Here is a 14,227-nt window from a genome sequence, read left to right as displayed (position 1 = left end):
CCCCACAGCATGTGCTATGGTACATAGCCCTGCCTCTCAGGAGAAGCCAGGCGGGCTCCGTTGACCCTGACAAGGGGCACTGGCACTATGAGCTGGGACCCGACGTGATGACCAAGCGTGGATAAATTTCTTTCTGTACTAGCCTTTCCTTTTATGTTTCTAAATCCCTAATTGATGTTCCTGCCCCCATGTGTGGCATGCAGATACACTCTGCCCCGGCAATGAATCCACTGCGATGCTGTCCATCCCAAGGCTTGCCCTTCAAACACTCTGCCACCTGAGGCAGAGGGTCAGGAGAGCCTTTGGGACTGCCTCATCTGGCAATACCCTTAGCTACACTGTCAGAATAAGCATGTGTACCCCTTTTCTTCTTTCTCAATTAAGCTCATACTGTCCCCATCTCTTCGTCTTTATAAATGGATCTCGATGCCCCCTGTGACAATGGGGTGCCCTTTGGCCAGACTTGGATCTCGCTGGAGCCATGTCCACAGCCACAGCACTGCCAGATAGACACTCTCAAGCCAGGCAGCCACGAGGGAACTCCCTGAGAGCTTGCTGGGTGATTCCAATCAACCCTGCTTCATTCACCAGACCTGGGTTCGCTCAGGCCTCCATACCCTGGCCCCGTCCGGAAACGGGAGGCTCCTCTCAAAAGGCAAGAAGGAAACTCCCCTGAGCCTTTGGAAGGGAGAAGCACAGGGATTCGCCCAGCTCTGGGTCCACCACAAAGCCACCAAAGCCCCCCATTCCTTCCGCAGCAGCAGCAGCAGCAGCAGCAGCAGCAGCAGCAGCAGCAGCAGCAGCCGCCGCCGCCGCCGCCGCCGCCGCCTGATTCTCCACCCACATCCACCACCGACGGTCAGGGCCTTGCAAATGGCCAGCTCCCGAGACCACACAGATGCTGGGCGGGTCTCCGCTCCTGCGTCTGGAGGAACACAAGGCGTTCCGACACCCAGTGACTCCTTCCAGCAGCCTTCGAAGCACACTCCCAAGCCACCAGGCTGCCGATCCACCTCCCAATGCTACAGGGACGCCTGTGTCCTCTGCCTGACAGGAGGCGTCTTGGACCAGACAGTCCCCGGTGCCCAGGAACCAACGCAAAGGCCTCTGGGCGCTTGCTGTGGCTTCCTATCCACACACTCTCCATCCCACCACTCAGCCTGCACCTGCAGCCTTGCCGCTGCACCTGGGTCCAGAAGGTGCTCTGGCGCCGTCTTGTGGACACCTGCTCTAACAGCAACTCTCAGGTTTTCCTCCTCTCTCTGCCTCAGCCGCCCCCCAGGGCGGCACTGGCTGGGGGCAATATGCTCCTGGAATGGCCTTCCCCCGCAGCTGCCGCCGCCGCGGCCGCCCCCGCCGCCGGCCTGATCTAGCAAGAAGGGCCAATCCGGGTGGGCCATTGCTCTCTCAAAGGCTTTCGGAGCCTGGAGGCCCACCTCCACCTTGCCACTCCATGCAAACCTTCAGCTCCCAACCCATCCTATCAGGACAGCCTTCTCCCTTTGGGAGATAGCCCTGCCACGATGCCGTTATGGAGACAGGTCCGTAGGTATGTACCCACTGATTTTGTTCATAGCTTTCCAGCTGTGACGCCTTCATTCCTATGCCAGAATACTGCTTCTTTCCGTTCATTCCTTTTGTCCTCTCTTTCCCTCGTGCTTCCTAGTGTATGGACCCCACCGCAGCTGGCCTGAGTTGTCTGCACGTCGATGTTTTCCCAGCAGCAGAGGTGAGCACGCCCGCCACAGGGACAAAGACAGCTCTGTTCCCCAGGGGATTGGGGGGACTCTTGGGGACACCTCCCTTTTTCGCAGTCAATCTACCAGCCTTAGGTCCGATTTCCGGACCAGCTGTATTGAGGGAACGGAAGAGGCTCCAAGGTAAAGACAAGGACGGCGTTTCAGGAGACCTCAGGCGAGAAACTGCCCAGGGATTAACACAGCTGCTCACCAAAGGATCACCGTTTGACCACCTTCCATGCACGACCCTCAGGCACTTTCCTCCTGGCACCAGAGCCCAGGTCAGCCTGGGGTCTCCCAATCAACAGCTCGACCGCAGACACCAGCCAACAGCCCAACAAAACCCCAAACCCAAGGGGAAAATGGCAAAAGACCTCAAGAGACATTTCCCGAAACAGACATGCAGAGGGCAAAAAGCACTGGGAGACATGTGCCCCGCATCCCTCATGAGGAGAGACATGCACGTCAAAGGGACTCTGCAGGACCAACCCACCTCTCTCTGAAGGGCCACCATTAGGAAGTCTACAAGGCACACATCCCTGAGAGGGTGTGGACAAGAAGATGCCCTCCTCCACGGTGGGTATTTTTGTACGTGTGGACAACCGCGATGGACCACACGATCGAGGGAATCCACAAAAATCAATAGCGGACGACCTCAGCACCCAGGCCTCCCACTCTTGGTCCTATTTCCGGAATTGGGTCTTTGAAAAATGTAAAAGCCCCCGCTATGTTCATGCAGCACACTTCCCAATAGCCAGCCATGGAAAACAACTCAATGTCCATCGAGAGATGATTGGATTAGGAAGAGAGTGGATATGTACACATTGGAATGCTCCTCAAACATTGAGAAAAAAAAAAAAGCAGAACCCCGAAAACCCCAGAGCAAGAGGAAAATGCCATTCGCAGCCATGTAGGTGGCACGAGAAGCTAGGTGACACCTCGTTTCATACTAGGTGAACTAAGTCGGAACACGAACGACACATACCAAGGGCTATCCCTTCTATGTGGAAGCTAGCAAATGGAACCAACGAACCTTTCTATGTAGAAGCAGCTCATAGACTGGAAAACATCGCTGTGGTTGCCAGATGGTAGGGGGAGGCTGTGGGAAGGCCTGGGATTTGGGAGTGGTAGCGTCAACCTCTTGTGCTTGGCATGTGTTAGCAATGAAGTCCTGCTCTATAGCACAGGGATTCTACCTGGCCACTTCTGTGGAACCAAAATGGAAGACACTGCGACCAAAAGAAGATGCATATACATGTACGACTGGATCGCGTTTGTGCTCAAGTGAAACTGGGCACCATACATCCGTGAGAATGGAAAATAATCACCGATAAAATCCCACACCCTTAATGGCTTGGGATTCCCCACAGCATGTGCTATGGTACATAGCCCTGCCTCTCAGGAGAAGCCAGGCGGGCTCCGTTGACCCTGACAAGGGGCACTGGCACTATGAGCTGGGACCCGACGTGATGACCAAGCGTGGATAAATTTCTTTCTGTACTAGCCTTTCCTTTTATGTTTCTAAATCCCTAATTGATGTTCCTGCCCCCATGTGTGGCATGCAGATACACTCTGCCCCGGCAATGAATCCACTGCGATGCTGTCCATCCCAAGGCTTGCCCTTCAAACACTCTGCCACCTGAGGCAGAGGGTCAGGAGAGCCTTTGGGACTGCCTCATCTGGCAATACCCTTAGCTACACTGTCAGAATAAGCATGTGTACCCCTTTTCTTCTTTCTCAATTAAGCTCATACTGTCCCCATCTCTTCGTCTTTATAAATGGATCTCGATGCCCCCTGTGACAATGGGGTGCCCTTTGGCCAGACTTGGATCTCGCTGGAGCCATGTCCACAGCCACAGCACTGCCAGATAGACACTCTCAAGCCAGGCAGCCACGAGGGAACTCCCTGAGAGCTTGCTGGGTGATTCCAATCAACCCTGCTTCATTCACCAGACCTGGGTTCGCTCAGGCCTCCATACCCTGGCCCCGTCCGGAAACGGGAGGCTCCTCTCAAAAGGCAAGAAGGAAACTCCCCTGAGCCTTTGGAAGGGAGAAGCACAGGGATTCGCCCAGCTCTGGGTCCACCACAAAGCCACCAAAGCCCCCCATTCCTTCCGCAGCAGCAGCAGCAGCAGCAGCAGCAGCAGCAGCCGCCGCCGCCGCCGCCGCCGCCGCCTGATTCTCCACCCACATCCACCACCGACGGTCAGGGCCTTGCAAATGGCCAGCTCCCGAGACCACACAGATGCTGGGCGGGTCTCCGCTCCTGCGTCTGGAGGAACACAAGGCGTTCCGACACCCAGTGACTCCTTCCAGCAGCCTTCGAAGCACACTCCCAAGCCACCAGGCTGCCGATCCACCTCCCAATGCTACAGGGACGCCTGTGTCCTCTGCCTGACAGGAGGCGTCTTGGACCAGACAGTCCCCGGTGCCCAGGAACCAACGCAAAGGCCTCTGGGCGCTTGCTGTGGCTTCCTATCCACACACTCTCCATCCCACCACTCAGCCTGCACCTGCAGCCTTGCCGCTGCACCTGGGTCCAGAAGGTGCTCTGGCGCCGTCTTGTGGACACCTGCTCTAACAGCAACTCTCAGGTTTTCCTCCTCTCTCTGCCTCAGCCGCCCCCCAGGGCGGCACTGGCTGGGGGCAATATGCTCCTGGAATGGCCTTCCCCCGCAGCTGCCGCCGCCGCGGCCGCCCCCGCCGCCGGCCTGATCTAGCAAGAAGGGCCAATCCAGGAGGGCCATTGCTCTCTCAAAGGCTTTCGGAGCCTGGAGGCCCACCTCCACCTTGCCACTCCATGCAAACCTTCAGCTCCCAACCCATCCTATCAGGACAGCCTTCTCCCTTTGGGAGATAGCCCTGCCACGATGCCGTTATGGAGACAGGTCCGTAGGTATGTACCCACTGATTTTGTTCATAGCTTTCCAGCTGTGACGCCTTCATTCCTATGCCAGAATACTGCTTCTTTCCGTTCATTCCTTTTGTCCTCTCTTTCCCTCGTGCTTCCTAGTGTATGGACCCCACCGCAGCTGGCCTGAGTTGTCTGCACGTTGATGTTTTCCCAGCAGCAGAGGTGAGCACGCCCGCCACAGGGACAAAGACAGCTCTGTTCCCCAGGGGATTGGGGGGACTCTTGGGGACACCTCCCTTTTTCGCAGTCAATCTACCAGCCTTAGGTCCGATTTCCGGACCAGCTGTATTGAGGGAACGGAAGAGGCTCCAAGGTAAAGACAAGGACGGCGTTTCAGGAGACCTCAGGCGAGAAACTGCCCAGGGATTAACACAGCTGCTCACCAAAGGATCACCGTTTGACCACCTTCCATGCACGACCCTCAGGCACTTTCCTCCTGGCACCAGAGCCCAGGTCAGCCTGGGGTCTCCCAATCAACAGCTCGACCGCAGACACCAGCCAACAGCCCAACAAAACCCCAAACCCAAGGGGAAAATGGCAAAAGACCTCAAGAGACATTTCCCGAAACAGACATGCAGAGGGCAAAAAGCACTGGGAGACATGTGCCCCGCATCCCTCATGAGGAGAGACATGCACGTCAAAGGGACTCTGCAGGACCAACCCACCTCTCTCTGAAGGGCCACCATTAGGAAGTCTACAAGGCACACATCCCTGAGAGGGTGTGGACAAGAAGATGCCCTCCTCCACGGTGGGTATTTTTGTACGTGTGGACAACCGCGATGGACCACACGATCGAGGGAATCCACAAAAATCAATAGCGGACGACCTCAGCACCCAGGCCTCCCACTCTTGGTCCTATTTCCGGAATTGGGTCTTTGAAAAATGTAAAAGCCCCCGCTATGTTCATGCAGCACACTTCCCAATAGCCAGCCATGGAAAACAACTCAATGTCCATCGAGAGATGATTGGATTAGGAAGAGAGTGGATATGTACACATTGGAATGCTCCTCAAACATTGAGAAAAAAAAAAAAAAGCAGAACCCCGAAAACCCCAGAGCAAGAGGAAAATGCCATTCGCAGCCATGTAGGTGGCACGAGAAGCTAGGTGACACCTCGTTTCATACTAGGTGAACTAAGTCGGAACACGAACGACACATACCAAGGGCTATCCCTTCTATGTGGAAGCTAGCAAATGGAACCAACGAACCTTTCTATGTAGAAGCAGCTCATAGACTGGAAAACATCGCTGTGGTTGCCAGATGGTAGGGGGAGGCTGTGGGAAGGCCTGGGATTTGGGAGTGGTAGCGTCAACCTCTTGTGCTTGGCATGTGTTAGCAATGAAGTCCTGCTCTATAGCACAGGGATTCTACCTGGCCACTTCTGTGGAACCAAAATGGAAGACACTGCGACCAAAAGAAGATGCATATACATGTACGACTGGATCGCGTTTGTGCTCAAGTGAAACTGGGCACCATACATCCGTGAGAATGGAAAATAATCACCGATAAAATCCCACACCCTTAATGGCTTGGGATTCCCCACAGCATGTGCTATGCTACATAGCCCTGCCTCTCAGGAGAAGCCAGGCGGGCTCCGTTGACCCTGACAAGGGGCACTGGCACTATGAGCTGGGACCCGACGTGATGACCAAGCGTGGATAAATTTCTTTCTGTACTAGCCTTTCCTTTTATGTTTCTAAATCCCTAATTGATGTTCCTGCCCCCATGTGTGGCATGCAGATACACTCTGCCCCGGCAATGAATCCACTGCGATGCTGTCCATCCCAAGGCTTGCCCTTCAAACACTCTGCCACCTGAGGCAGAGGGTCAGGAGAGCCTTTGGGACGGCCTCATCTGGCAATACCCTTAGCTACACTGTCAGAATAAGCATGTGTACCCCTTTTCTTCTTTCTCAATTAAGCTCATACTGTCCCCATCTCTTCGTCTTTATAAATGGATCTCGATGCCCCCTGTGACAATGGGGTGCCCTTTGGCCAGACGTGGATCTCGCTGGAGCCATGTCCACAGCCACAGCACTGCCAGATAGACACTCTCAAGCCAGGCAGCCACGAGGGAACTCCCTGAGAGCTTGCTGGGTGATTCCAATCAACCCTGCTTCATTCACCAGACCTGGGTTCGCTCAGGCCTCCATACCCTGGCCCCGTCCGGAAACGGGAGGCTCCTCTCAAAAGGCAAGAAGGAAACTCCCCTGAGCCTTTGGAAGGGAGAAGCACAGGGATTCGCCCAGCTCTGGGTCCACCACAAAGCCACCAAAGCCCCCCATTCCTTCCACAGCAGCAGCAGCAGCAGCAGCAGCAGCAGCAGCAGCAGCCGCCGCCTGATTCTCCACCCACATCCACCACCGACGGTCAGGGCCTTGCAAATGGCCAGCTCCCGAGACCACACAGATGCTGGGCGGGTCTCCGCTCCTGCGTCTGGAGGAACACAAGGCGTTCCGACACCCAGTGACTCCTTCCAGCAGCCTTCGAAGCACACTCCCAAGCCACCAGGCTGCCGATCCACCTCCCAATGCTACAGGGACGCCTGTGTCCTCTGCCTGACAGGAGGCGTCTTGGACCAGACAGTCCCCGGTGCCCAGGAACCAACGCAAAGGCCTCTGGGCGCTTGCTGTGGCTTCCTATCCACACACTCTCCATCCCACCACTCAGCCTGCACCTGCAGCCTTGCCGCTGCACCTGGGTCCAGAAGGTGCTCTGGCGCCGTCTTGTGGACACCTGCTCTAACAGCAACTCTCAGGTTTTCCTCCTCTCTCTGCCTCAGCCGCCCCCCAGGGCGGCACTGGCTGGGGGCAATATGCTCCTGGAATGGCCTTCCCCCGCAGCTGCCGCCGCCGCGGCCGCCCCCGCCGCCGGCCTGATCTAGCAAGAAGGGCCAATCCAGGAGGGCCATTGCTCTCTCAAAGGCTTTCGGAGCCTGGAGGCCCACCTCCACCTTGCCACTCCATGCAAACCTTCAGCTCCCAACCCATCCTATCAGGACAGCCTTCTCCCTTTGGGAGATAGCCCTGCCACGATGCCGTTATGGAGACAGGTCCGTAGGTATGTACCCACTGATTTTGTTCATAGCTTTCCAGCTGTGACGCCTTCATTCCTATGCCAGAATACTGCTTCTTTCCGTTCATTCCTTTTGTCCTCTCTTTCCCTCGTGCTTCCTAGTGTATGGACCCCACCGCAGCTGGCCTGAGTTGTCTGCACGTCGATGTTTTCCCAGCAGCAGAGGTGAGCACGCCCGCCACAGGGACAAAGACAGCTCTGTTCCCCAGGGGATTGGGGGGACTCTTGGGGACACCTCCCTTTTTCGCAGTCAATCTACCAGCCTTAGGTCCGATTTCCGGACCAGCTGTATTGAGGGAACGGAAGAGGCTCCAAGGTAAAGACAAGGACGGCGTTTCAGGAGACCTCAGGCGAGAAACTGCCCAGGGATTAACACAGCTGCTCACCAAAGGATCACCGTTTGACCACCTTCCATGCACGACCCTCAGGCACTTTCCTCCTGGCACCAGAGCCCAGGTCAGCCTGGGGTCTCCCAATCAACAGCTCGACCGCAGACACCAGCCAACAGCCCAACAAAACCCCAAACCCAAGGGGAAAATGGCAAAAGACCTCAAGAGACATTTCCCGAAACAGACATGCAGAGGGCAAAAAGCACTGGGAGACATGTGCCCCGCATCCCTCATGAGGAGAGACATGCACGTCAAAGGGACTCTGCAGGACCAACCCACCTCTCTCTGAAGGGCCACCATTAGGAAGTCTACAAGGCACACATCCCTGAGAGGGTGTGGACAAGAAGATGCCCTCCTCCACGGTGGGTATTTTTGTACGTGTGGACAACCGCGATGGACCACACGATCGAGGGAATCCACAAAAATCAATAGCGGACGACCTCAGCACCCAGGCCTCCCACTCTTGGTCCTATTTCCGGAATTGGGTCTTTGAAAAATGTAAAAGCCCCCGCTATGTTCATGCAGCACACTTCCCAATAGCCAGCCATGGAAAACAACTCAATGTCCATCGAGAGATGATTGGATTAGGAAGAGAGTGGATATGTACACATTGGAATGCTCCTCAAACATTGAGAAAAAAAAAAAAAAAGCAGAACCCCGAAAACCCCAGAGCAAGAGGAAAATGCCATTCGCAGCCATGTAGGTGGCACGAGAAGCTAGGTGACACCTCGTTTCATACTAGGTGAACTAAGTCGGAACACGAACGACACATACCAAGGGCTATCCCTTCTATGTGGAAGCTAGCAAATGGAACCAACGAACCTTTCTATGTAGAAGCAGCTCATAGACTGGAAAACATCGCTGTGGTTGCCAGATGGTAGGGGGAGGCTGTGGGAAGGCCTGGGATTTGGGAGTGGTAGAGTCAACCTCTTGTGCTTGGCATGTGTTAGCAATGAAGTCCTGCTCTATAGCACAGGGATTCTACCTGGCCACTTCTGTGGAACCAAAATGGAAGACACTGCGACCAAAAGAAGATGCATATACATGTACGACTGGATCGCGTTTGTGCTCAAGTGAAACTGGGCACCATACATCCGTGAGAATGGAAAATAATCACCGATAAAATCCCACACCCTTAATGGCTTGGGATTCCCCACAGCATGTGCTATGGTGCATAGCCCTGCCTCTCAGGAGAAGCCAGGCGGGCTCCGTTGACCCTGACAAGGGGCACTGGCACTATGAGCTGGGACCCGACGTGATGACCAAGCGTGGACAAATTTCTTTCTGTACTAGACTTTCCTTTTATGTTTCTAATTCCCTAATTGATATTCCTGCCCCCATGTGTGGCATGCAGATACACTCTGCCCCGGCAATGAATCCACTGCGATGCTGTCCATCCCAAGGCTTGCCCTTCAAACACTCTGCCACCTGAGGCAGAGGGTCAGGAGAGCCTTTGGGACTGCCTCATCTGGCAATACCCTTAGCTACACTGTCAGAATAAGCATGTGTACCCCTTTTCTTCTTTCTCAATTAAGCTCATACTGTCCCCATCTCTTCGTCTTTATAAATGGATCTCGATGCCCCCTGTGACAATGGGGTGCCCTTTGGCCAGACGTGGATCTCGCTGGAGCCATGTCCACAGCCACAGCACTGCCAGATAGACACTCTCAAGCCAGGCAGCCACGAGGGAACTCCCTGAGAGCTTGCTGGGTGATTCCAATCAACCCTGCTTCATTCACCAGACCTGGGTTCGCTCAGGCCTCCATACCCTGGCCCCGTCCGGAAACGGGAGGCTCCTCTCAAAAGGCAAGAAGGAAACTCCCCTGAGCCTTTGGAAGGGAGAAGCACAGGGATTCGCCCAGCTCTGGGTCCACCACAAAGCCACCAAAGCCCCCCATTCCTTCCACAGCAGCAGCAGCAGCAGCAGCAGCAGCAGCAGCAGCAGCAGCCGCCTGATTCTCCACCCACATCCACCACCGACGGTCAGGGCCTTGCAAATGGCCAGCTCCCGAGACCACACAGATGCTGGGCGGGTCTCCGCTCCTGCGTCTGGAGGAACACAAGGCGTTCCGACACCCAGTGACTCCTTCCAGCAGCCTTCGAAGCACACTCCCAAGCCACCAGGCTGCCGATCCACCTCCCAATGCTACAGGGACGCCTGTGTCCTCTGCCTGACAGGAGGCGTCTTGGACCAGACAGTCCCCGGTGCCCAGGAACCAACGCAAAGGCCTCTGGGCGCTTGCTGTGGCTTCCTATCCACACACTCTCCATCCCACCACTCAGCCTGCACCTGCAGCCTTGCCGCTGCACCTGGGTCCAGAAGGTGCTCTGGCGCCGTCTTGTGGACACCTGCTCTAACAGCAACTCTCAGGTTTTCCTCCTCTCTCTGCCTCAGCCGCCCCCCAGGGCGGCACTGGCTGGGGGCAATATGCTCCTGGAATGGCCTTCCCCCGCAGCTGCCGCCGCCGCGGCCGCCCCCGCCGCCGGCCTGATCTAGCAAGAAGGGCCAATCCAGGAGGGCCATTGCTCTCTCAAAGGCTTTCGGAGCCTGGAGGCCCACCTCCACCTTGCCACTCCATGCAAACCTTCAGCTCCCAACCCATCCTATCAGGACAGCCTTCTCCCTTTGGGAGATAGCCCTGCCACGATGCCGTTATGGAGACAGGTCCGTAGGTATGTACCCACTGATTTTGTTCATAGCTTTCCAGCTGTGACGCCTTCATTCCTATGCCAGAATACTGCTTCTTTCCGTTCATTCCTTTTGTCCCCTCTTTCCCTCGTGCTTCCTAGTGTATGGACCCCACCGCAGCTGGCCTGAGTTGTCTGCACGTCGATGTTTTCCCAGCAGCAGAGGTGAGCACGCCCGCCACAGGGACAAAGACAGCTCTGTTCCCCAGGGGATTGGGGGGACTCTTGGGGACACCTCCCTTTTTCGCAGTCAATCTACCAGCCTTAGGTCCGATTTCCGGACCAGCTGTATTGAGGGAACGGAAGAGGCTCCAAGGTAAAGACAAGGACGGCGTTTCAGGAGACCTCAGGCGAGAAACTGCCCAGGGATTAACACAGCTGCTCACCAAAGGATCACCGTTTGACCACCTTCCATGCACGACCCTCAGGCACTTTCCTCCTGGCACCAGAGCCCAGGTCAGCCTGGGGTCTCCCAATCAACAGCTCGACCGCAGACACCAGCCAACAGCCCAACAAAACCCCAAACCCAAGGGGAAAATGGCAAAAGACCTCAAGAGACATTTCCCGAAACAGACATGCAGAGGGCAAAAAGCACTGGGAGACATGTGCCCCGCATCCCTCATGAGGAGAGACATGCACGTCAAAGGGACTCTGCAGGACCAACCCACCTCTCTCTGAAGGGCCACCATTAGGAAGTCTACAAGGCACACATCCCTGAGAGGGTGTGGACAAGAAGATGCCCTCCTCCACGGTGGGTATTTTTGTACGTGTGGACAACCGCGATGGACCACACGATCGAGGGAATCCACAAAAATCAATAGCGGACGACCTCAGCACCCAGGCCTCCCACTCTTGGTCCTATTTCTGGAATTGGGTCTTTGAAAAATGTAAAAGCCCCGCTATGTTCATGCAGCACACTTCCCAATAGCCAGCCATGGAAAACAACTCAATGTCCATCGAGAGATGATTGGATTAGGAAGAGAGTGGATATGTACACATTGGAATGCTCCTCAAACATTGAGAAAAAAAAAAAAGCAGAACCCCGAAAACCCCAGAGCAAGAGGAAAATGCCATTCGCAGCCATGTAGGTGGCACGAGAAGCTAGGTGACACCTCGTTTCATACTAGGTGAACTAAGTCGGAACACGAACGACACATACCAAGGGCTATCCCTTCTATGTGGAAGCTAGCAAATGGAACCAACGAACCTTTCTATGTAGAAGCAGCTCATAGACTGGAAAACATCGCTGTGGTTGCCAGATGGTAGGGGGAGGCTGTGGGAAGGCCTGGGATTTGGGAGTGGTAGAGTCAACCTCTTGTGCTTGGCATGTGTTAGCAATGAAGTCCTGCTCTATAGCACAGGGATTCTACCTGGCCACTTCTGTGGAACCAAAATGGAAGACACTGCGACCAAAAGAAGATGCATATACATGTACGACTGGATCGCGTTTGTGCTCAAGTGAAACTGGGCACCATACATCCGTGAGAATGGAAAATAATCACCGATAAAATCCCACACCCTTAATGGCTTGGGATTCCCCACAGCATGTGCTATGGTGCATAGCCCTGCCTCTCAGGAGAAGCCAGGCGGGCTCCGTTGACCCTGACAACGGGCACTGGCACTATGAGCTGGGACCCGACGTGATGACCAAGCGTGGACAAATTTCTTTCTGTACTAGCCTTTCCTTTTATGTTTCTAAATCCCTAATTGATGTTCCTGCCCCCATGTGTGGCATGCAGATACACTCTGCCCCGGCAATGAATCCACTGCGATGCTGTCCATCCCAAGGCTTGCCCTTCAAACACTCTGCCACCTGAGGCAGAGGGTCAGGAGAGCCTTTGGGACGGCCTCATCTGGCAATACCCTTAGCTACACTGTCAGAATAAGCATGTGTACCCCTTTTCTTCTTTCTCAATTAAGCTCATACTGTCCCCATCTCTTCGTCTTTATAAATGGATCTCGATGCCCCCTGTGACAATGGGGTGCCCTTTGGCCAGACGTGGATCTCGCTGGAGCCATGTCCACAGCCACAGCACTGCCAGATAGACACTCTCAAGCCAGGCAGCCACGAGGGAACTCCCTGAGAGCTTGCTGGGTGATTCCAATCAACCCTGCTTCATTCACCAGACCTGGGTTCGCTCAGGCCTCCATACCCTGGCCCCGTCCGGAAACGGGAGGCTCCTCTCAAAAGGCAAGAAGGAAACTCCCCTGAGCCTTTGGAAGGGAGAAGCACAGGGATTCGCCCAGCTCTGGGTCCACCACAAAGCCACCAAAGCCCCCCATTCCTTCCACAGCAGCAGCAGCAGCAGCAGCAGCAGCAGCAGCAGCAGCAGCCGCCTGATTCTCCACCCACATCCACCACCGACGGTCAGGGCCTTGCAAATGGCCAGCTCCCGAGACCACACAGATGCTGGGCGGGTCTCCGCTCCTGCGTCTGGAGGAACACAAGGCGTTCCGACACCCAGTGACTCCTTCCAGCAGCCTTCGAAGCACACTCCCAAGCCACCAGGCTGCCGATCCACCTCCCAATGCTACAGGGACGCCTGTGTCCTCTGCCTGACAGGAGGCGTCTTGGACCAGACAGTCCCCGGTGCCCAGGAACCAACGCAAAGGCCTCTGGGCGCTTGCTGTGGCTTCCTATCCACACACTCTCCATCCCACCACTCAGCCTGCACCTGCAGCCTTGCCGCTGCACCTGGGTCCAGAAGGTGCTCTGGCGCCGTCTTGTGGACACCTGCTCTAACAGCAACTCTCAGGTTTTCCTCCTCTCTCTGCCTCAGCCGCCCCCCAGGGCGGCACTGGCTGGGGGCAATATGCTCCTGGAATGGCCTTCCCCCGCAGCTGCCGCCGCCGCGGCCGCCCCCGCCGCCGGCCTGATCTAGCAAGAAGGGCCAATCCAGGAGGGCCATTGCTCTCTCAAAGGCTTTCGGAGCCTGGAGGCCCACCTCCACCTTGCCACTCCATGCAAACCTTCAGCTCCCAACCCATCCTATCAGGACAGCCTTCTCCCTTTGGGAGATAGCCCTGCCACGATGCCGTTATGGAGACAGGTCCGTAGGTATGTACCCACTGATTTTGTTCATAGCTTTCCAGCTGTGACGCCTTCATTCCTATGCCAGAATACTGCTTCTTTCCGTTCATTCCTTTTGTCCCCTCTTTCCCTCGTGCTTCCTAGTGTATGGACCCCACCGCAGCTGGCCTGAGTTGTCTGCACGTCGATGTTTTCCCAGCAGCAGAGGTGAGCACGCCCGCCACAGGGACAAAGACAGCTCTGTTCCCCAGGGGATTGGGGGGACTCTTGGGGACACCTCCCTTTTTCGCAGTCAATCTACCAGCCTTAGGTCCGATTTCCGGACCAGCTGTATTGAGGGAACGGAAGAGGCTCCAAGGTAAAGACAAGGACGGCGTTTCAGGAGACCTCAGG

Source organism: Sus scrofa, chromosome 6 (genome assembly GCF_054392235.1).
Source record: "Sus scrofa isolate SSC_HxYL_T2T_F1_AM1 chromosome 6, Sscrofa_HxYL_maternal_Yorkshire_Landrace_v2.0, whole genome shotgun sequence".
Taxonomy (NCBI): domain Eukaryota; kingdom Metazoa; phylum Chordata; class Mammalia; order Artiodactyla; family Suidae; genus Sus; species Sus scrofa.
Note: the sequence above shows the minus strand (reverse complement) of the source record.